Genomic DNA, 22820 nt, shown 5'->3' on the forward strand with positions numbered 1-22820 from the left:
AAACAAGTGCCCCTATGGGGTACTAACCTCTGGACGGGGAAGCTTCTAGATCCTAATGAGGCTTCCTCTTCAGCCTCCTAGATCCAGTGCTGGCAGCCCCTGAACCCGTCCGTGCTCCTGCTCAGGAGCAGTACACGCTTCCCCTGGGACCGCCTGTACGGTAGAATGGACCAAATCCGGCTCAGTTATTTCCGCCACAGCAAGAGTGGAATTTTGTACTGCAGCTGCGCAGGAGCAAGGCTTGGTAAATATTGCTGTGCGCTGAAGTCCCTACTGAGCATGCTCCACTTGTCGGTGGATTTTCGGGGGCTGTATCCTCGAGTCTGAAGGGGATGGGGAAGCCTCATTTAGGATCCAGAGGCTTTCTCTTCTCAAGGTAAGTACCCCATAGGGGCACTTTTTTCCTTACAGATTCTCTTTGATGTAAACATTGCCCTCTTCCCCAGCAACAGCTCCAAATTCTGAAGGGGAAGGCACTTTTAGCATTGCTCCCAATTGTCCCTTTTTCAGAGGAACGGTCTCTGGGAACTAAATCCATCTATCCCTTTTTCTTTCTTGTTTGTCTCTCTTTCAGGACTCAAACAGATGAGTACATATATATGTGGTTTCTTTTCTACTGAAAAATGTGGTAATAGACTCTATGGGCTTTATTCACAAAGCAGTGCTAACCCAGTTAGAGACTTTAGGCGTGATAACCATTGCACCACGCTGGTGAAAAGCCAGTTTAGGCGTGATAAGTTTAGGCGTGATAAGTTTAGATAAGTTTAGAACGCGCGCAAAGTCCCGCACGCAAAGCAGCGCCATTAAACTCTATGCGAAGTGCACCAGACTTTGCTAGCGCAAAACTTTTGATCAGCTGTGCACTGCGGTGCTAACCCAGTTGGTGCTATAGTTATTACGCTTAAACTTATCACACCTAAACTTATCACGCCTAAACTGAGTTTAGGCTTGATATAGGACTTTTCACCAGCGTGCTGTTAGCACCGCTTTGTGAATCAAGCCCTAAATCTAAATTTCTATAATTTTAATTGATCTATTTCTTATTTTAAAATGTTACAATGAAGGCGAACTAATGATGACAGAGAGAAATCTTCCTCTTTTGGTGTCAGTGTCTAGGGGTGTGGCAGGGGCTTAATAAGGGGTGTGGCAGGAGTTGATAAGGGGTGTGGCAGGGGTGTGTCTTAACCACTTAAGGACCACAGGCTTTAGCCCCCCCCCCAGTGACCAGGGTGCATTGTACAAATTAGGGCTTTACAGCTTTAATGGCTCGCTGCAGAGCCACACAACCGAGCACACAAATGAACACCCCCTCCCTCCCCCCTGCCCACCAACAGAGCTTTCTGTTGGTGGGCTCTGATTGCTGCTGATGATTTTTTTTATTTTTATTTTTTCTTATAAAAATGTGTATTTTATTATTATTTTTTATCTCCTATCCCTCCCTTCCCCTGCCAGCCAATCACAGTGATCAGCTGTCATAGGCATCAGCCTATGATAGCCGATCGCTCCTGAGCCTCCCAGGGGGACAGTCGAGTGACACGGCTGCCACCAGTACAGCTCTGCTGTAGATTGCAGCGCTGTACAGTGTAAATAGATGGCGGGTTCTCCTAGCGGCAATCATCGTGGTAGACTGATGACTGAGTGGAACTCCGTCATTCAAGCGGGGATGCGCGTGCGATCCCCTGCAAAACCCCGCCCCAGGACTTGCCGCCTTTCAGCGTTAGGCGGTCCTGGGGCTGCCACCTTCCTAGCATGGCATGCAGCAGATCAGGCGTTTCTGACATTATCGTCCGATCTGAAAAGATTAGCTGCATGCTTGTTTCTGGTATGATTCAGACACTACTGCAGCAATAGAGATCAGCAGGACAGCCAGGCAACTGGTATTGTTTAAAACAGTACAGGGGAAGGTACAGAAAGTAGCTGTACAGTGGTGAGCTCGACATGTATTCAATCTAATATCTTGCTTGAAAAGTTTGGTTCTAGGGAAAGGTGTACTTTAAATAGAGCCAGCTGAAAATCATTCCCTCTCCTTATAATAATTAGAATCCATCACAGCCTATATTCCCTCTGGTATTTTCAGTACATCATTGAAATAAGGGTGTGATTGAAGTCCCCACTCATAGACTGATAAAAGTCATTGTGCAGCAGTAGAGGATGAGGAGGTAAAGTTCATCTTTATCTCAGGCAGGCAGAAGCATACAGACCGTAGCGCCGGCACATCTTCAGAGCTCGGACCCAAGTTATTAATTCGAAGATTAGTTTTTTTCCCTTTCGCTTTGGATGAAAATTCCTTTGGCATAAACAGTTCAATCTGTAGGAATGAGTGTTCAAGCCTCGGCCCCTCTCAGCTATTTCTACTTCTCTGTGACTAATGTGCCTTGAAAAATCGCATATCTGTCTCACTTTCAAGTAGCCGCACACATAATAATAATAGAAAATAATGGATCCATATCTCCGCTGGTTCAGCTTAAAGAATAAGTGTTTTTTTTTTCTTTTTTACTTATTTTGCAAAAAGCTCCTGATTACTTCTGCAAGTACGCAGAATACGTTTTCAGGGAAATAATTTGGGCATCTTTGGAGCATAAAGTATCCATTTCATGCTAGCTGTTAGTTAACTGGAATCAGAATGAGTCGAAATATGATTTTTCGGTAAGAGAATCAGCACTTTCTGTCCTACTAATATGAGGGCAGGAGCTGACATCTTGGGAGAGTTATGGGTGGAAACCCTTAGTTAAGTACCGTCACTATGGGGGTGCGGTAGGTGAGGACCGCACCAGGTGTCACCAGCAGGAGGGGGGGGGGGGGACCGAAGCTCCAGGCTAAAGGAGAGTGGTGCAAGGGTATGTAAATATAGACCAGGCTAGTGTGCTAGTGCCTAATGTCCTACTCTTCTCCCTTCTGGCTGCTCCGTGATGAGCTTATAATGGCGTTCAGAGGCTACCAGGGCCACGTGATGATCACCTTAATGCCCCTATATTCACCCCTTAGAAAAGGGGTGCCCCCCCAATAGCAAGCGTGTCCAGCATGGCACCACTCCCTCTTCCACCACAGCAAACATGGACAGGCTCCCCCCCCTTCCCGCCCCCAGCATAACAATAATTTAATCCCACCTTCCAAAGCAAGTGTATCATGTGCAATTCCATCTGACCAACAATATAAAGTGTGTCCAGTGCTGTACCCCTTCCTCCCCCCCCCCCACAGCCAACATGCCCAGAACCCATCCATAGTGGGGCCAGTATAAGAATCCCTAACTCCCCCCCCCCCCCCCCACACACACACACACACCCAGTAGCAAATTGATCCAGTATAACCACTTCCAACCCCATTCTCAACAAATGTCAGTAACAAGTAACATTACTGCAAAAATGTATTAGTGGTTTTGTTTAGCCTGATGAGGTTGGAGGTTCATGGGGTAAGAGAGGGGTGACACCATGAGTTTCCGCACCAGGTGTCACCAAACCTAGAGATGCTTCTGCCCCAGTCCAATACACCTATAGCTCAGAGGTCATTGTATATACTGTACCATACAAAGCCTTTACAGTGCATATTAACAAAGCAGGGCAGCCTGTCTATCTCCGGAAGCTGGGCTTCAGTGTCTTCTGGCTACTCCCTTAAAGAGAAACTCCGACCAAGAATTGAACTTTATCCCAATCAGTAGCCCTTTTACATGATAAATCTATTCCTTTTCACAAACAGACCATCAGGGGGGCGCTGTATGACTGATTTTGTGGTGAAACCCCTCCCACAAGAAATCTGATTTACGTTTTGCATTTCTGAGGAGTCTTTTTTTGGGTCATTCTTCACTTTGTCGGATGGGCCAAATACTTCCAAGTTGACTTTGCATTGTCTGGTCCAATGCTTCTGAGTTCTGTGATTGGGCTAAAATGACCAAGTTGCGGTAATGCAGTATTTTCCTGGAAATCCGATTTCCAATTGGAAGTGCGCAAATTTCAGTTCCCTAAAATCTGCATGAACTTCCTTACTTTTAAATCACTAACATCCAAGAAAAAACTCAGAATATTTATTTTGACAGCTCTTTATCTACTTTTTGGTACTTTATCAATTGCAGATTATTTTAAAGGAGTACTGTAGGGGGGGGGGGGGGGGTCGGGGGAAAAAGAGTTGAATTTCCCTGGGACTTCTAATGGTTCCCCGCAGACATCCTGTTCCCCCGCAGCCACTCACCGATGCTCTGGTCCCTGGTTCCGATTTCTGAAATTTCCGACTTGAAGGTCGGAAAACCACTGCGCCTGCACGGCCGCCCCCTCATTCCCGCTGACATCACTAGGAGTGTACTGCGCAGGCACAGACCGTACTGGACCTGCGCTATACACTCCTGGTGATGGCATGAGGGCCACAGTGTCGGAGGTGAAAGACCTAGTAAAAATCAGAGCTGCCTTTGCTTGTATTATGTGCTGTCCATTGGCAAGACACATAGTTTAGGAGGGCACCCAGCACTCATTAACCAGGCAGACAAATGACAGCGCTCAAGGCTGCACCTGAAATGAAAACCAACGGAGGCAAGCACAGCCCCTCTGGGGCTAAATACATACCTTGAATGCAAAACAGATGCAATTATGTACTCATTCTAATCTAAACGTTTTTTAATACAGATTGAAGCAATGAATGCAGCTAGCCACAAGTATACTTATGTTCAATTTGTACAGCGGGGGACATGGCAACACTTTCATACAGAGGCTGTATCACGAATGATTTATCTGCATGGATGTGCAGAGCTCCAGAAACTGGACAACATTACATAACTAGCACTCAAACTGGTATAACAAATTCACTCATTCACTCAAATTCACTCAAACTCATAAACCATTCAGCTCAACACCAAGGAAAGAAGGTAAACATGTTAATTCCTTATGTTTACTGCTTTCCATATGTGCTAATTTGAAAACAATATTCTAATTTGGTTTGTTATGTACAGCTGGCTATGATTAACATCAACTTCCACCAGCTACAAATTAGAATCAGTCAATCAGACAGAGTTCTCTAATCACAGGTTTGTATTTTCACATTGGCAATCTGTATGTGGGAAGGGAGTCTCCAGGAAGCTCTCTCTGATCAGACAAAACACGTCTGAGACAATCAGTTCCGCATTTATTCAGAGGCACGGCGGCCTGTCACAGTGATTGAATGAGACGGCGAGATTTCGGCAAAAGCAAATAAGGGATTCAACAGCAAACGGGCATCTGAGGTGACGTGTGCCCATATTGCCTATCAAGTGTACTGCGGATTGCGGAACAGGCCCTTTATGCCTAATACACACAATGAGATTTTCTGGCAGATTTCTTGCCAGATCGATCATTTCCAGCATGTCCGATCTGATTTCTGATCGGTTTTCTGTTTACTTGTATGGAAAATCGATCGGAAATCATAACGGACATGCTGGAAATAACTGATCTGGCAAGAAATCTGCCAGAAAATCTCATCATGTGTATTAGGCATTAGAAACTGTACAACAATCCAGTCAATAGAATGTGATAGGCCATTATTGTGAAAAAAAATTGTAAAATTTAAAATACAGCAAAGTCCCCGTTTTTCAGAACTCGGGCAACTGGAAGTCTAAACTAACTGGCACGCCTGAGATATAATGGGGACTGTTTTTTAGGAGGTTTTGGAGGCATTGAAATACTTACCGAGTCTCCAGCGGTGTCTTGTAGTCTCCCTGCAGCTCCTAGCGGTTTTCCGGCACCATGCATGGAAGCCGGCGACTCATCTGTATCAGTGGTCAGGTGACACGTCGGCTTATGTGCATGGAAGATGCCGAAAAGCCGCAAGGAGCTGCAGGGAGACTACAAGACATCGCTGGTTGCTTGGTGAGTATTTAAAAGACAACTGAGGTGACATGATGAGATAGACGTGTATGTACAGTGCCAATCGCGCCAATAACTATGCTGTGCTTCTTTTTTTTTTCTCTGCTTGAAAGAGTTAAAAATCAGGTATGCAAGTGACAGTCTTTAGATATGGCTGCTCATTGTCCCTGATTTCTTTGTACGATGCCACTTTTTCGAGTGTGCCGGAACATTAATAACAGAATAATTTAACATTTTTCTGTTGCTAGCCCTTATAATTTAATCCATACATTACTGCCTGTCAGGGCTTGTTCTTGTCACCTGTTAATAATTTGGACTTTTTAAGATGTTTTTAACTTTCTTCCGCTATGAAAATGTTATCAAGATAATTCATGTTCCTGCAGCAAAATGCTATTTTGCGTTTGCCGTGGAAAATATAATTTACTTCTTCGCTTCCTCATGAAAAATGGTTTAGTTAATGGCAGCAGTATTTTAGTGAAATCCAACAATCATCGCATGCAGGGTGTGATTACTTATGGATTAATGTCACATTGACGTCACACACTGCGGCTGCACAGTCATAGCAGAAAGTTTGGCCGGCGTCTCCTGCTGAATTACATCAAATTTGTGTGCCACAAATGAATAGGGTAATCAGATAGCCGTGGACTCCATTCTGCTTTCTTGTCACCCGCTAAAAGCAGCCGCTGCCAAAACGTTATGTCATTTTCTTCTGGATGGAGATGGGTGAAAAAGTCCCCTCCTTTGCAGCTTTCCATGTGACAGGATGTGGAGATTAGAATGACGGTTAATTGATTGGCAGTTCACAATTGTGATTAACTTCTGCAGTTTACGGTTTCCTGTCAAGTAAGCATTTGCATAAACGTACGTCATTTTTTGCCAGTCTATAGGATGTCTGCACACACTGAGCACTTTGACGCACACTGTATTAACCACTTCAGCCCGAGAGCAACTTTCACATATAGGCGCTGCTCCCATTCATTCGCCAATAACTTTATTACTACTTATCACACCTAAATGATCTATGTATTGTTTTTTTTTTTTCAAAACAAACTAGGCTTTTAGTGTGTGTTAATTTTTTTTAGTAATCACCTTATTTTCTATGCATTTTAAAGGTAAAATAAGGAAAAAATAGAAAAAAAGAACCATTTCTCCAATTACATCCATTATAGCTTTGCATTAAACAGTGCTGACTATAAGTTAAACCCACTCATTTTATTTTCTCATCTCTCCTGGTTGTTGCAACATTTAGATTATGTTCCTAGCACAATGCATGGTGCCAATATTGTATTTGGAAATAAAGGTCTTTTTTTCTTTTTTTTTTTTTTTTTTGCTTTCTCATTGTACACTATCGATGATTACAAGACCTTATTTTCAAAAATAATAGTAATATACCCTTATGGCATACATATTTAAAAAGCCAGGTTCCCAAGGTAACAATATATGTTTTTTCTTTTATATTCTGTCACTTTGTTTTCATTTTACAAGTCTTTTATTTTGGAACAGAATATGCGAAATTTAATTTCTTTTGACTGTTTGTGACTAAAAAGAATACAGGAGACATGCGCATCAACCCTAAAACTCTTTAAACTCTATTCTACTACCTATCATGGTTAAAATGTTACCACATATGTCTTATGTAGTGTTGCTAAAATTTTCCCAAGTTTGATCATAATTCTGACTTTTTATGTTTGATTGAGTTTGTCCCTACCTATTTTTCAGGTGAATGGGTCACAGCTTTTAGACACACCATAATGAATTCTACAACTCATTATGGTTAAAATTATACCCCATGTGCCTCATTTAGTAACAAACTGGTGGTGCAGTCTCCACAACAACACTGGACAAATATATTCGTCCAGTTGTCTTTAAGTGGTTAATACCAGGTACTAGATTAACCCTTTAGCAGCCAATTAATTTAGAGGCTTGCACGTGCTCCAGGCCAATTTATTTTATATTTCTTATGCGTTACATTTCCCTGCTTCTAATTAGTACCGCTGTAATGTGTATTTATGGCTACTTGTCACTAGGGGGCAGTGTGAGGAGTAATGCTTTCATTTTCTACATTTTCTGCTCACTAGTAAGAGATAAAAGCATTCCAAAAATTTAAAAAACACAAGTTCTGCCGACTGATGTCAAAAGCAGTGCTCTTATCTGAAACGAGAACATTCTATTGAAGTTGCTAATGGGTTAATACCAAAAACTAGAAATGAGGCAAAGCAGAAGTTTGGGTGCCCCATGAGCAATTTCCCCGCTATTTGCATTTGTATGCCAACTGGCTCTGGCTCCCATTTCATCATGAGCATCTGACAGTCAAAGTTTCGTTAACAACTCATATTAACATGGGCCCCTAAGTTTAGCATCGTGGGAGGGGGGTTGGTTAGGGTTAGACATCAGTAGCGGGGGGTCGGTTAGGGTTAAGCATCGTGGGAGGGGGGGTCGGTTAGGGTTAAGCATCGTCGGAGGGGGGGTCGGTTAGGGTTAAGCATCGTGGGATGGGGGGTCGGTTAGGGTTAAGCATCGTGGAAGGGGGGGTCGGCTAGGGTTAAGCATCGTGGAAGGGGGGGTTGGCTAGGGTTAAGCATCGTGGGAGGGGGGGTCAGTTAGGGTCAAGCATTGTGGAAGGGGGGAATCAGGGTTAAGCATCGTGGAAAGGGGGAGTCAGTTAGGGTTAAGCATCGTGGTGGGGGGGGGCGGTTAGGGTTGAGCATCGTGGTAGGGGGGGTCGGTTTGGGTTAAGTATTGTGGGAGGGAGGTCGGTTACGTTTAAGGAAAGGAAGGGATCATACAGGAATATGAGGTACCGAAGAGAAGGAGCAAACGTACAGTATCTTGTGAAGTTAGTAGCTGAAAAGAACTTCTTTTTCTTTAGGTTATGAATGGCAGGTGTTTTATTAAGTTGTTTTTTTCTTTTTTATTTCCAGCTAGTTAGGCTGAAGTAATAACCACTACTTGATATAACAACATACCTTAAAGATAATCGGAGCCGGTGCCATACCTTTATAAAAAGTGTGCTACATGATCCGGGGGTCGGGCTGGATCAAGTAGAGCCATTTTCCGCTACTCCCTGACGCTCCTGCGCCACACAGTCCCTCAGTTTCCGGGAGCACAAAGCGCAGAGGGGCGGGGGAGAGGCGGGGAATGGGAGGAGGAGAGGCAGAGCTGGGCCATTGAGAGCGGGGGAAAGAAGTGTTCATAACGCCAGAGAGGGCATTTGCAGGAGAGGCCCTTCGTAAAGGGACGCCCCTTCCTCTGTTAACTGCCAATGAGCTGCTTATCCATAGATTTTTTTTGGGGGGGGGGAGGGGAGGAGAGAAAGTCACATCGCAACACAGGGGATGCTGAGGCATGTCTTGAAGCAGGACGCATGTCTCTGTGTCCAATTTGGCCCCCCTGGGCCACCTCCAGTACACCTTAAATTCAAAACTGAAAATCCTACCACCACAGTTTAAACACTTTAAAGGCACAGCAACCGCAAACTTCATCTGACGAATAACTCTGATTTTAGGAGAATTGGCTGTATTAACCACTTCGCCACCCGGATACAGTATATCTACGCTCCTTTGGACTTCAGTTCCCCGCCCGGAGCGTAGATATACGCACCCCCCGCCGCTGCCGCCGCTGTCCGCGTTCCCCCTCTCACTCCCGCGATCATGCACGCCGCTGCCCGCTCACCCGGAGATCAATGAATGGGAAAATACATTCCCGTTCGTTGATCTCTGCCCCCGCAATGATCAGCATGCTTCTACGAGAAGCAGCCGATCATTGTGAAAAAACTCACTTTCCCAGCCTCCTTTACTTAAAGCGTCCTTGCGACGCTTGTAGGACACCTGTAAAAAAAAATGTGGCCATCTTGTGGCCAAAAAGGAATACTACACCCAAAAACATTTTTCACGTACAAATAAATTATCACTATTAATTTTAACTCATTAACTCCCACACTCCCCAATTGTTACCAATAATTTTTTTTGTAATATTATAAAAAAAATTACAATTAAAAAAAAAAACTTATAGTTACCTTAGGGACTGAACTCTTTAAATATTTATATCAAGAGGGTATAACACTGTTACTTTATAAATGATGGGCTTGTAATTAGGGATAGACGCAAAACTGAAAAAAATGCACCTTTATTTGCAAATAAAATATTGGCGCCAAACATTGTGATAGGGACATAATTGAAACGGTGTAATAACTGGGACAAATGGGCATATAAGTTACATGGATTTTAATTATAGTAGCATGCATTATTTAAAAACTATAATAGCGGAAAACTGAAAAATGTTTTTTTTTCCAAATGTTTTCCTATTTTCCCATTAAAACACATTTAGAATAAAATAATTCTTGGCATAGTGTCCCACCTAAAGAAAGCCTAATTGGTGGTGAAAAAAACAAGATATAGTTCATTTTATTGTGATAAGTAATGATAAAGTTATAGGTGAATGAATGTAAGGAGCGCTGAAAGGAGAAAATTGCTCGGATGCTGAAGGGGTAAAAACCCTCAGTTGTGAAGTGGTTAACTTGTAAAAAGAAGACATGCTGATTTCTTATGCTGATGATTAATGGACTAAGGCAATTCATTTTTCTAAGCGCAGTCATGCTAAGTTGAGTATGGGCTTTGCCCCCCAAAAACATTATAGTTAAAGGGAAGGTCCGAGGTGATTAGAAAACAAAAATCTACTTACCTGGGGCTTCCTCTAGAGTCTAGCCCCTTGCAGCTGTCCTGTGCTCTTGCCACCTAAGCTTAACCTCCTCTGTCTAAAGGGTGTCCGCTATTAGTAGCCAAAGTTCGCATGGTGGACGGACATATTAGCTTGTGCTTCTTTTGGCTGTTTCTTGGTATTATACGTACTGTACTCCTTGGGAACTGTCTGGCACCTACTCAGACAAATGTTAAAGGGGAACTTCAGCCTAAACAAACATACTGTCATTAAGTTACATTGGTTATGTTAATTAGAATAGATAGGTAATATAATCTTTTACCCACCCGGTTTTAAAAGAACAGGCAAATGTTTGTGATTCATGGGGGCTGCCATCTTTGTCATGGGGGCAGCCATCTTTTTGGTTGAAAGGAGGTGACAAGGAGCAGGAGACACAGTTCCAACTGTCCTGTGTCCTGATTACCCCTCCCAGCTGCACACACACGCTAGGCTTCAAATGTCAAATTCAAAATGTAAAAAAAAACAAAAAACAGCAGAACGAGAACAACAAAATCAGAAATCCCATCATGCTTTGCACAGCATCCAGGGAAAAAAGCCCGGGCAGTTTTCTTCTGTGCAGCTAAAAATGAGGCTTGTATAAGAGAAACAACGTTCTGATGCTGTGATACTGTTAAAGAAACACCAGGCCTTTTCAGTGCTGCTGAGTCGATTTTTAGTCCGGAGGTTCACTTTAAAGAAACTGCTCTAGAAAGGGGACAATATTACATATTTGGTGAAATTACCCTTGCATTAAACTTTGGAATCCATGTTTTCTTTTCCTATCTCACATAATAGGATCAAGAAAAAGTGTGAGATTAGCGATTTTCAATGCATTTATTAGGCCACATAGATATATCTTAGTTTATTCTGTTAGCCACCAAAACAACTATAGCAAGACAATAGAAATATTCTGCCCTTAATTTTTAAAGGACACATGAATTGGGTAAAAAAAAAAAAGTTAGTTCTCTAAGTAGTTAGAAGCTTCTGGATGGTGCAGAGGCTTCTGGGATCCTTACAGAACCCACTCTCTCTGCTGCCCAAAAATACACCATCTGTATATTTAAAAAAACAGCCTGTCTAATTCCCCCTCATCTTCAAGTAATCACAAGTGTAATTTGAGCTCTCAGCTGTGTCCGCTCATAAATCTGTCATTCTCATCAGACACAGCTAATATGTAAACAGAGGATGTTAACCCTTTGTCTGCTTCTATTAAAGCAGGAAGTAGACACATTGCAGATTTATTGCAGGAGTTATGTAAGCTGTAACAAAGAAATGTTTTTCGTTAAATGTTATTATGCTGTTGCTTATCGTTTAGAGTTGAGAGGAAGTTCTGAGTTCAAGTACGCTTTAAAGGTGCCGTCCTTACACTTTCCCTGGTCACCCGAACCCTGTGTACCCCAGCACCAGTATTTACAGGTTTGAACTTTTTCTACCTATAGAATGGATGTATGATGTGGCATGGAAGAACAATAAAACGTTTAAAGTGACAGTTGCCCGGTTTGCCTTGCTGTACTGACGCTTTAAAGGAAGCATAGTCCGGAACTGTCTAAGTAGACAATTACATGTTGCTGGCAAGGGAATCAACGCCAATAAACTGCTGCACCAGTTAGTTTATCATTTTATTGCAAAGTATAAAAAAAAATTACATAAAATATCGATATAAAATAATATAAAATAAATGCATTTCTAAAACCCATCGTTAAGCTGAAGCTATAATAAAATAAAGAAACCGCAGGTGGGCAAAATGGCAAAATGTAGACTATAGACTTGCATACCGTCATATATTCAGGACCAGCATGAATTTCTTGTCTCCATCTCTAATTATCATAAGAAAACCATCACAGCTTTATAGCATCTATTCTCCTTATAAGATCCTACACAGAGAGCACAATTATTGCTTTCTTCTAGGAATATGGAAAAGATAAAAATCCGATTGCTTTGAGGATTGAGAGCGGTGGAGAGGTTTTTGTGCGGGAAGCGGAGAGACGATGAAATCTTGTGTGTTTTTATTCTTTAAACACTCAAACCACACACAGTATTTGAGATGATCTCAATCCCGGGAACTCAGAAATCAAATTCTATTTCCTCATTCAGGTAGGAAAGAACATTTATTGCAGCTCAAGAGCCTCTGAAACAGGAGAAGCCACAAAGCAATATTCACCTTAAACAAAGAAACGTTTAGTGTTGTTTTATACAACAGCTCTGTGTAGATATTATGTGGGGAAGCTGTATCCTTTCTCAGCGTAGACTTTAGAAGCTTGCTATGATCATATCACTTAGTTGGTTTTACAATTCTGTGTAGTTTTCATAAAAGACAAAGGCATTGAGGCATTTTTTGGGTACGTTGTGTTTAAAAAATGCTAATAGCGGGCATCACAATGAAATAAATGCCATGATCATAGTCGGATGCCCACAGTGCAAATTTCACACCAAATAACTTTACAGGGTTGGAATATTTACGTGCAACAGCTTTCATGCTTAGCCTATACAAATGCAAAATAGCCACAAGATGGCACCGTGCATTTTGTTTATGTGAATGTTAAGTGTTAAGTGCTGTTGTGCTACAATTGTAGTTCTTTAGTTGCCTTTCTACGATTTAAGATATTTCAGGCTCTAGGTTAGCTTCTAGGCCAGGGGCATAACTTTGGCTCATAGGGCCCCTCTTCCTACATTCAGAACCCTCACCCTTCATTCTGGAGTTGAGACGGGCCCCAGACTTCTCCCTTCTGCCTCCACCAGGGCCCCCCTCCTGTGCTCTTTTGGCTTTCTCTACTCATGCAGACCCACAGATCTGCATGGCCAAGTAGGAGCTTACCCCTTTCATCATGTGGTCTTTCTGACACTCCTGCTGCAGCCACTACCATTGTCCTCCCAAAATAAGACATTGTCTTATATTTTTTTGATCCAAAAGATGTGCTAGGGCTTATTTTCAGGGAACGTCTTATATTTCTATGCACACACAAGTTCCTGTGCTGTGTGTCCTCCTGCCTTCCCCACCAAAGCCACCTATTCCACTACTGGATCCACTTCTTGTGTGCCCTTGTGTCCCCCTTGTACCTTCAGTGTCCTCCTGGTGTCTCCCTCTGTCCCTGTGTCATTCTCTATCCTCCTGTGTCCCGTGTCCCCCTATGTCCTCTGTCTTCTGCTGTCCCCCATGCCTCCTGGTGTCTCCCTCTGTCCCTGTGTCATTCTCTATCCTCCTGTGTCCCATGTCCCCCTATGTCCTCTGTGTCCTCTGCTATGTCTTCTGCTGCCCCCCATGCCTCCTGGTGTCTTTCGTGCCCTCCAATGTCCCTCTGCATGTTCCTCTTATCCCCGGCTCCATGCCACTGTGTCTCTCAGCTTCAGCCTATGGGGAAGAAGTACGACAACTTGTGTCTCTAGTGAAGCCGATGGTCTTGCAGATGGGACCATGGCTAAGTTATTGGGCCAATCACTGCACTCGCTGGGTAACAACGAGTTCAGTGATTGGCCCAATGATGGAGCCATTGTCTCACCCCCCGTGAGACCATTAGCTCCAGTGATAAAACAAGTTGCCATACTTTTTCCCTTTTACTGCTGCTTGGGTTTACTTTGAGGATAGAGCTTATATTTCGAGCGTACCTGAAATTCCTGCTAGGTCTTACTTTCTGAGGATGTCCTTATTCAGGGAAACAAGGTAGGTGTCCTCTTGTCTCTGCTTTCCTCTCAGTCTGAGTTTCTTTGCCAGAAGATCGAGAGGAAGCCGAGACAAGAGGACACCTAGTGGCTGTAGAGGGAAAGACCTGACGGGGAAAGAGGCACATACCTGGCTGCGCCGATCTTTGTGTCTAAATGAGGGGAGGGCGCAAAGGAAGTGTGGGAGGCGGGCCATGATGAACCCCTGACCCCCCCTCCCTTAGAGGTTTAACCCACCGTCTTTATCATTGGAGCAGCCTTCATGTAAAAACAGCTTAGTTCTAATGAGATTTTTTTTTTTACTAATTAAAGTTAATGCTTTAAAAGTAAACATACAGAATAATGCTAGTGAGAAATATATATTCTGTACAGTCTGAAGGCTGCGGCATAGAAGTATGAGAACAGAACAGGAGTGTGATGAGGCTGCTGACAATCGTAATAGGCAATTTCATTTGTTAATGCATTTGCTTGATGAATTTGGTCATTTTGTGAATGTATCAGCAGCCTGACAATAGTAATTACCCAGGCTTTCTGTCTGAGCCCTGCTGGAGGTTAATCAGAGGGCACCACCTTTTGACTCTGAGATTTTACAAAGACTGCATTGCTGAAGTTCAGATTTCTCACTGTGATGCTGAAGCATCTCTTTCATGGGGCCGTCTGCCACTTCCGAAGGCTGGAAACTGTTTCCACTCTAATAACGGTCTGTTAATTGTCATCCCATAATCCTTTGTAGAGTTATGACAGTCAGAGCCGAGTGCTGAAACCGGAACAGCCGGCTGGTAGTGCCGCGGAATCGCGAACAAATCAAGGCTGCAGAGTTATGGGCCCTTGTGCAGATTTTACCCCGACACCCTTCCCTTCTTCCCCAGCACTTTATATTAATCGAATGCTACAGACTACCAAAACAAACTCTTTAAAGGGAACCACGCACCACTTTTTTTTCAGGTTTCTAATAGCTATAGGAGCTGCCATGTTCTCCCTCCCCTTCTAGCTGCCCATTATTTATCCAGGGGAAGGTGTGAAGGTAGCATCTGTGACTTCTCTAAAATCTTTGAAGCAGGGTGTCCTATGTCCCCACCCCTCTGCTGATGAAAGCTTTTGTTTGCTCTCTGCTACTGTGTGCAATAAGATAATAACCTAAAATAACTGCATGAAGTTTCTGCAGTAGGGCAGGCCCTGGAAGTAGGGTAATAAAGTCCTATGCTAAACTTTTAAATGTAAAAAGAAGAGGTAAAATTTAAGTTTTTTTTTTAATTAATAATCCACATTTTTGGCAAGCATATTTAACCACTTGAGGACCTAGGGCTTTCTACCCCTTAAGGACCGGCCACTTTTTTTCCATTCAGACCACTGCAGCTTTCACGGTTTATTGCTCGCTCATACAACCTACCACCTAAATGAATTTTGGCTCCTTTTCTTGTCACTAATAAAGCTTTCTTTTGGTGCTATTTGATTGCTCCTGCGATTTTTACTTTTTATTATATTCATCAAAAAAGACATGAATTTTGGCAAAAAAATGATTTTTTTTTTACTTTCTGTGCTGACATTTTTCAAATAAAGTAAAATTTCTGTATACATGCAGCGCGAAAAATGTGGACAAACATGTTTTTGATAAAAAAAAAACCCATTCAGTGTATATTTATTGGTTTGGGTAAAAGTTATAGCATTTACAAACTATGGTGCAAAAAGTGAATTTTCCCATTTTCAAGCATCTCTGACTTTTCTGACCCCCTGTCATGTTTCATGAGGGGCTAGAAGTCCAGGATAGTATAAATACCCCCCAAATGACCCCATTTTGGAAAGAAGACATCCCAAAGTATTCACTGAGAGGCATAGTGAGTTCATAGAAGATATTATTTTTTGTCACAAGTAAGCGGAAAATGACACTTTGTGAGAAAAAAAAAAAAAAGTTTCCATTTCTTCTAACTTGCGACAAAAAAAAATGAAATCTGCCACGGACTCACCATGCCCCTCTCTGAATACCTTGAAGGGTCTACTTTCCAAAATGGGATCATTTGTGGGGTGTGTTTACTGTCCTGACATTTTGGGGGGTGCTAAATTGTAAGCACCCCTGTAAAGCCTAAAGGTGCTCATTGGACTTTGGACCCCTTAGCGCAGTTAGGCTGCAAAAAAGTGCCACACATGTGGTATTGCCGTACTCAGGAGAAGTAGTATAATGTGTTTTGGGGTGTATTTTTACACATACCCATGCTGGGTGGGAGAAATATCTCTGTAAATGACAATTTGTTAATTTTTTTTACACACAATTGTCCATTTACAGAGATATTTCTCCCACTCAGCATGGGTATGTGTAAAAATACACCACAAAACACATTATACTACTTCTCCTGAGTACGGCGATACCACATGTGTGGCACTTTTTTGCACCCTAACTGCGCTAAAGGGCCCAAAGTCCAATGAGTACCTTTAGGATTTCACAGGTCATTTTGAGAAATTTCGTTTCAAGACTACTCCTCACGGTTTAGGGCCCCTAAAATGCCAGGGCAGTATAGGAACCCCACAAATGACCCCATTTTAGAAAGAAGACACCCCAAGGTATTCCGTTAGGAGTATGGTGAGTTCATAGAAGATTTTATTTTTTGTCAAAAGTTAGCGGAAAATGACACTTTGTGAAAAAACACAATTAAAATCAATTTCCGCTAACTTTTGACAAAAAATAAAATCTTCTATGAACTCACCTTACTCCTAACGGAATACCTTGGGGTGTCTTCTTTCTAAAATGGGGTCATTTGTGGGGTTCCTATACTGCCCTGGCATTTTAGGGGCCCTAAACCGTGAGGAGTAGTCTTGAAACGAAATTTCTCAAAATGACCTGTGAAATCCTAAAGGTACTCATTGGACTTTGGGCCCTTTAGCGCAGTTAGGGTGCAAAAAAGTGCCACACATGTGGTATCGCCATACTCGGGAGAAGTAGTACAATGTGTTTTGGGGTGTATTTTTACACATACCCATGCTGGGTGGGAGAAATACCTCTGTAAATGGACAATTGTGTGTAAAAAAATCAAAAGATTGTCATTTACAGAGGTATTTCTCCCACCCAGCATGGGTATGTGTAAAAATACACCCCAAAACACATTGTACTACTTCTCCCGAGTACGGCGATACCACATGTGTGGCACTTTTTTGCACCCTAACTGCACTAAGGGGCCCAAAGTCCAATGAGTACCTTTAGGATTTCACAGGTCATTTTTGTTTCAAGACTACTCCTCACGGTTTAGGGCCCCTAAAATGCCAGGGCAGTATAGGAACCCCACTAATGACCCCATTTTAGAAAGAAGACACCCCAAGGTATTCGGTTAGGAGTATGGTGAGTTCATAGAAGTTTTTATTTTTTTGTCACAAGTTAGCAGAAATTGATTTTAATAGTTTTTTTTCACAAAGTGTCATTTTCCGCTAACTTGTGACAAAAAATAACATCTTCTATGAACTCACCATACTCCGTACGGAATACCTTTGGGTGTCTTCTTTCTAGAATGGGGTCATTTGTGGGGTTCCTATACTGCCCTGGCATTTTAGGGGCCCTAAACCGTGAGGAGTAGTCTTGAAACCAAATGTCGCAAAATGACCTGTGAAATCCTAAAGGTACTCATTGGACTTTGGGCCCCTTAGCGTACTTAGGGTGTAAAAAAGTGCCACACATGTGGTACCGCTGTACTCAGGAGAAGTAGTATAATGCGTTTTGGGGTGTATTTTTACACATACCCATGCTAAGTGGGAGAAATATCTCTGTAAATGACAATTGTTTGATTTTTTTTACACACAATTGTCCATTTACATAGAAATTTCTCCCACCCAGCATGGGTATGTGTAAAAATACACCCCAAAACACATTATACTACTTTTCCTGAGTACGGCGGTACCACATGTGTGACACTTTTTTGCAGCCTAGGTGCGCTAAGGGGCCCAACGTCCTATTCACAGGTCATTTTGAAGCATTTGTTTTCTAGACTACTCCTCGCGGTTTAGGGCCCCTAAAATGCCAGGGCAGTATAGGAACCCCACAAGTGACCCCATTTTAGAAAGAAGACACCCCAAGGTATTCCGTTAGGTGTATGGCGAGTTCATAGAAGATTTTATTTTTTGTCACAAGTTAGTGAAAAATGACACTTTGTGAAAAAAAAACAATAAAAATTAATTTCCGCTAACTTTTGACAAAAAATAAAATCTTCTATGAACTCGTCATACACCTAACAGAATACCTTGGGGTGTCTTTTTTTCTAAAATGGGGTCACTTGTGGGGTTCCTATACCGCCCTGGCATTTTACAGGCCCAAAACCGTGAGTAGTCTGGAAACCAAATGTCTCAAAATGACTGTTCAGGGGTATAAGCATCTGCAAATTTTGATGACAGGTGGTCTATGAGGGGGCGAATTTTGTGGAACCGGTCATAAGCAGGGTGGCCTTTTAGATGACAAGTTGTATTGGGCCTGATCTGATGGATAGGAGTGCTAGGGGGGGTGACAGGAGGTGATTGATGGGTGTCTCAGGGGGTGGTTAGAGGGGAAAATAGATGCAATCAATGCACTGGGGAGGTGATCGGAAGGGGGTCTGAGGGTTTGGCCGAGTGATCAGGAGCCCACACGGGGCAAATTGGGGCCTGATCTGATGGGTAGGTGTGCTAGGGGGTGACAGGAGGTGATTGATGGGTATCTCAAGGTGTGATTAGAGGGGGGAATAGATGCAAGCAATGCACTGGCGAGGTGATCAGGGCTGGGGTCTGAGGGCATTCTGAGGGTGTGGGCGGGTGATTGAGTGCCCTAGGGGCAGATAGGGGTCTAATCTGATAGGTAGCAGTGACAGGGGGTGATTGATGGGTAATTAGTGGGTGTTTAGGGTAGAGAATAGATGGAAACACTGCGCTTGGGTGGTGATCTGATGTCGGATCTGCGGGCGATCTATTGGTGTGGGTGGGTGATCAGTTTGCCCGCAAGGGGCAGGTTAGGGGCTGATTGATGGGTGGCAGTGACAGCGGGTGATTGATGGGTGGCAGTGACAGGGGGTGATTGATGGGTGGCAGTGACAGGGGGTGATTGATGGGTGATTGATAGGTGATTGACAGGTAATCAGTGGGTTATTACAGGGGAGAACAGATGTAAATATTGCACTGGCGAATTGATAAGGGGGGGTCTGAGGGCAATCTGAGCATGTAGGCGGGCGATTGGGTGCCCGCAAGGGGCAGATTAGGGTCTGATCTGATGGGTAACAGTGACAGGTGGTGATTGATGGGTGATTGATGGGTAATTAGTGGGTGTTTAGAGGAGAGAATAGATGGAAACACTGCGCTTGGGTGGTGATCTGATGTCGGATCTGCGGGCGATCTATTGGTGTGGGTGGGTGATCAGTTTGCCCGCAAGGGGCAGGTTAGGGGCTGATTGTTGGGTGGCAGTGACAGGGGGTGATTGATGGGTGATAGGTGATTGGCAGGTGATTGACAGGTGATCAGTGGGTTATTACAGGGAAGGACAGATGTAATTAATGCACTGGCGAATTGATAAGGGGAGGGGGGGGGTCTGAGGGCAATCTGAGCGTGTGGGCGGGTGATTGGGTGCCCGCAAGGGGCAGATTAGGGTCTGATCTGATAGGTAACAGTGACAGGTGGTGATAGGGGGTGATTGATGGGTGATTGATGGGTAATTAGTGGGTGTTTAGAGAAGATAACAGATGTAAACGATACATTTGGGAGGTAATCTGACGGCGGGTTTGCGGGCGATCTAATGGTGTGGGTGGGTGATCAGATTGCCCGCAAGGGGCAGGTTAGGGGCTGATTGATGGGTGGCAGTGACAGGGGGTGACTGATGGGTGATAGGTGATTGGCAGGTGATTGACAGGTGATCAGTGGGTTATTACAGGGAAGAACAGATGTAATTAATGCACTGGTGAATTGATAAGGGGGGGTCAGAGGGCAATCTGAGCGTGTGGGCGGGTGATTGGGTGCCCGCAAGGGGCAGATTAGGGTCTGATCTGATAGGTAAAAGTGACAGGTGGTGATAGGGGGTGATTGATGGGTGATTGATGGGTAATTAGTGGGTGTTTAGAGGAGAGAATAGATGTAAACAATGGATTTGGGAGGTGATCTGATGTCGGATCTGTGGGCGATCTATTGGTGTGGGGGGGTGATCAGATTGCCCGCAAGGGGCAGGTTAGGGGCTGATTGATGGGTGGCAGTGACAGGGGGTGATTGACAGGTGATTGACGGGTGATTGACGGGTGATTGACGGGTGATTGACGGGTGATTGACAGGTGATCAGGGGGATAGATGCATACAGTAAACAGGGGGGGGTGGTCTGGGGGGGGGGTCTGGGGAGAATCTGAGGGGTGGGGGGTGATCAGGAGGGGGCAGGGAGCAGGGGGGGGGATAAAAAAAAAATAGCGTTGACAGATAGTGACAGGGAGTGATTGATGGGTGATTAGGGGGGTGATTGGGTGCAAACAGGGGTCTGGGGGGTGGGCAGGGGGGGGGTCTGATGGGTGCTGTGGGCGATCTGGGGCAGGGGGGGGAGAAATCAGTGTGCTTGGGTGCAGACTAGGGTGGCTGCAGCCTGCCCTGGTGGTCCCTCGGACACTGGGACCACCAGGGCAGGAGGCAGCCTGTATAATACACTTTGTAAACATTACAAAGTGTATTATACACTTTGTATGCGGCGATCGCGGGGTTAACATCCCGCCGGCGCTTCCGTATAGCCGGCGGGATGTTGCGGCGAGCGAGCGGTGACAGGCGCCGGCGGAGAATCGCGTCACGGATGACGCGATCGCTCCGCCCATGCCCTTAGAAGGACCGCCGCCTCTGTGGGTGAGCCGGTCCTTCAGGGCTCCACTTCCCGGCCGCCTCTGTGCGTTAGGCGGTCGGGAAGTGGTTAAAGGGACCCTGAGCAGACAGCGTGGGTATGCATTCAAGCATACCCACAAATACTTGGTAATACTCTCTCACTTTCCACCCTTTTTTGTAAAGCTTTCAATCCGTCAGCCTTCCCAACCCCCCCCCCCCCCCCCTTCCCAACCGTTATAAATTGCATTGGGCCCGGCGACTCTCAGCAAAGTCACTCTGTGACCCCGGAAGCGGAAATCGGATCATGCATTCTGCCCATGCTCTAGCTTCCGTCATCCTCCTCTCAACCTATCTGTGCATGAGCAGTACGTCATTGGGCTCAGTGCAGAGAGGAGCAGCTTTGCTGAGAGTCGCCTGACCCCAATGCAATTTACACTGGCCGGATCAGGGGGACAAAGCTTTACAAAATGGATGGTAAGTGAAAAGAGAATTACCAAGTATTCGTGGGTATGCTTAAATGCACACCCACGCCGTCTGCTGGGTGGTCCCTTTAATGTGCTATTGAGATTGCCTGGGTGCTAAAAATGGTGCTCGGTTCACTTAAAGGACAGCCACTGTGTGAGAGAGGTGTAATCATAGAATAGGAGTGAAATGTTAATGATTACTTATTTTCAAAGAACATATAAAGGTGATCATCACCACTTCTTTACCAAGAAAGTTCTAATACAATGTGGGCAGGAAGGCCCTATGTGGGAATACGTATTGCTCCGCCAAATGAGTTGGGCACCAGCTGGTGCCACAAGTAGTAAATATCAGTCATTTAGATTACCAATATTTTAGTATGCAGTTCCCAACACTCAGTCTCACTTGAACCCTCTGCTGTAGATGCCCAACCCTAACCTCCCCACATAATGCCTAACACCTCCTGTAGGTGCCTAACCCAACTTCTCCACCTAATATGTAACCCTAACCCCTCCTGTAGGGGCCTAACCCAACTTCTCCACCTAATATGTAACCCTAACACCTCCTGTAGGTGCCTAACCCAACTTCTCCACCTAATATGTAACCCTAACCCCTCCTGTAGGGGCCTAACCCAACTTCTCCACCTAATATGTAACCCTAACACCTCCTGTAGGTGCCTAACCCAACTTCTCCACCTAATATGTAACCCTAACCCCTCCTGTAGGGGCCTAACCCAACTTCTCCACCTAATATGTAACCCTAACCCCTCCTGTAGGGGCCCAACCCAACTTCTCCACCTAATATGTAACCCTAACCCCTCCTGTAGGGGCCTAACCCAACTTCTCCACCTAATATGTAACCCTAACACCTCCTGTAGGTGCCTAACCCAACTTCTCCACCTAATATGTAACCCTAACCCCTCCTGTAGGGGCCTAACCCAACTTCTCCACCTAATATGTAACCCTAACCCCTCCTGTAGGGGCCCAACCCAACTTCTCCACCTAATATGTAACCCTAACCCCTCCTGTAGGGGCCTAACCCAACTTCTCCACCTAATATGTAACCCTAACCCCTCCTGTAGGGGCCTAACCCAACTTCTCCACCTAATATGTAACCCTAACCCCTCCTGTAGGGGCCCAACCCAACTTCTCCACCTAATATGTAACCCTAACCCCTCCTGTAGGGGCCTAACCCAACTTCTCCACCTAATATGTAACCCTAACCCCTCCTGTAGGGGCCTAACCCAACTTCTCCACCTAATATGTAACCCTAACCCCTCCTGTAGGGGCCTAACCCAACTTCTCCACCTAATATGTAACCCTAACCCCTCCAGTAGGGGCCCAACCCAACTTCTCCACCTAATATGTAACCCTAACCCCTCCTGTAGGGGCCTAACCC

At 44.4% G+C, this 22820-nt stretch overlaps 1 protein-coding gene across 2 annotated transcripts in view; it reads left to right on the forward strand.

Annotated features, from left to right (window-relative positions):
- PLCB1 (phospholipase C beta 1) overlaps positions 1-22820 on the forward strand; it is an 887760-nt gene that overhangs the window by 209796 nt on the left and 655144 nt on the right. The gene's annotated exons all lie outside the window — the stretch shown is intronic.

This window comes from Hyperolius riggenbachi, chromosome 4 (assembly GCF_040937935.1).
Source record: "Hyperolius riggenbachi isolate aHypRig1 chromosome 4, aHypRig1.pri, whole genome shotgun sequence".
Classification (NCBI taxonomy): Eukaryota; Metazoa; Chordata; class Amphibia; order Anura; family Hyperoliidae; genus Hyperolius; species Hyperolius riggenbachi.